A 2268-nucleotide genomic window follows, 5' to 3' on the forward strand; every position below is an offset into this window, starting at 1 on the left:
AAAATTAATATTGGAAAAAAGAATTAAAAAAAAAGATTTTTTTAGTGCATATTCATTTTTTTATGTATATGCATATTTTCAAAAAGCATATGAATATGCACATGCACATTAAAAAAACATTCTTAATGTCTCTATATGCATAAGAGTAGACAATTGCATATACATATGAATAAATATATGCATATCCATTTTAATGGGCATATAGATATGCATACTATATGTATATACATATGTATATGCATAAAAATAAGTATATATGTATAAGACAATTAATTACATATGATTATACTTATGTACATGCATATGCATAAGAATAAATATATGAAATATGCATATTCATAAGTATATGCATATGAATATGAATAACTATATGCATATCCATAAGTTTATGCATATGCATATAAAGTAGTATATATATATATATATATATATATATATATATATATATATATATATATATGCATAATAAGAACAAGTATATGACATATGCGTATAAATAACTACATTCATATTCATAATTAGATGTATATTCATATGAATAATATTAACTATATGCATAAGACAATTAAATGTTGGAAAGAATGTCCAATGTCATTAACGATTGGTAATATTTCTAAAAATAATAGGTTCCTTTTGGGTTGCCCTCAAGACCCAAATTGAGTAGAATAAATAAATGAGAAATTGGTTTATTAATTATTACGGTTCATAATTAATTAGAAACTAATTAGAAATATATTTTCGGAATTAATTAACAGTTTAATTAATTAAAGGTTTGAATATTTAATTAATCAGCAGTTGGTTGATCAGGAATATTCCAGAACCCATATGGAACTAGGGTTGGACGAAAATCTCTCCATCCCATATGGGAAAGGGAGTGCATTTCGTGGTTAGCTCCTTGTCCCACTTTGGAAGGAGTACACAACCTACGAAGGGATCCAATGGTATAAATAGGGCCTTAGAGATTTCATTCTTCCTTGCACCTTGCCTTGAAGTTTGGCTAACTCTTCTTCCTCCTCCCATTGAGAAGATTTATAACTCTGTTCGGGTTTGTGAAATTTACCCTTCTCCTAGATATTTTTATTCCACTCTTTGGTGTTATTGGGTGTGATACCTTTAGATGGATTCTGGTTTGGGTCATCTCATCCAAGCAACTTCGCAGATGACAATATCAAGATCTCAAGCATAGAGATCAAGGGCTACATAAGACGTATGTTTTTCTTCTTTATGTTTTTATGTTTTCTTAGGGTAGCTGTAAGTAGTATGAAGCCATAGATCCTAGGGTGCATGTTCACTTAGGTATATCATAGTTTCAATTTTTCCGCTACCTAGTTTAGAGTGTATTTGATGTGTAGAAAACTCGACAGTAATATCAGAGCAATTGGTTCATAATTACTAGCAACCTCAATCCATATTTTTTGTAAATGCTTGTTTTAAATTAAATGGAAGAAGAAAATTCGAAACTGAGAAACCTTTTGTTGAAGCTCACGATGTGAGAGACTTATGCTCACGACATGAGCAATCCGGATTAGGGTTTATCTTTTTTATTTTTTTTCAAACTTGAAGATTATTTTAATATGGTTAAATAGTGAATATAAATATTTAATATTATTTATAATAGATATTTATAAATTTGAATATTAACCCCTTATGAATTATTAATTGTTACATTGCGTCCTCGCAATTAATTAGAACTAATAATAGACAACTAAATTTAAAGAGTTTTAAATTTACCCCTTATAATTATATATATTAGAATTGTATCTATTATATGTATAAGAAAGTTACAACATGCGTCCTTGCATGTTTAATTATTGACATTGTCAGTCTTACCAGGACTAGGTTCACCCATTCGGATGTCGGGGTTTAAGGAGGTCTCTATCATTCTTATGGGCCAGTCTTTAATATGCTTCACGCTTACCATCCTCACCGCCCTTATGCATTATGAGAATTGAGTTACCGAAAGGGTTTGATAGTGATAATGGTAAACTAAAAGTATTCTAAATACAAGCATAAAACAAAATCCCTTTTTATTAATGGAATGTGAGTCTTATGTTATCCACGAAAGATATGCATTCTATTTATATTATGTTGACGGAGCTCGTGTGGTTAACCGGCCCATCAATCTAGAGTATAGTTGAGAATAATATTGAACTGCGAATCTCAAGCGTAACTTGCGCTGGGGACCATGCGATTTAAAATGGTTAATTTACAATCTGTTTAAAGTGAATCTTATGTTATCTATAAAAGTTGCACATTCTCTGTATAACT

The sequence above is a fragment of the Lactuca virosa genome, chromosome 1, assembly GCF_052849685.1.
Source record: "Lactuca virosa cultivar CGN04683 chromosome 1, Lactuca_virosa_CGN04683_v6, whole genome shotgun sequence".
NCBI lineage: Eukaryota > Viridiplantae > Streptophyta > Magnoliopsida > Asterales > Asteraceae > Lactuca > Lactuca virosa.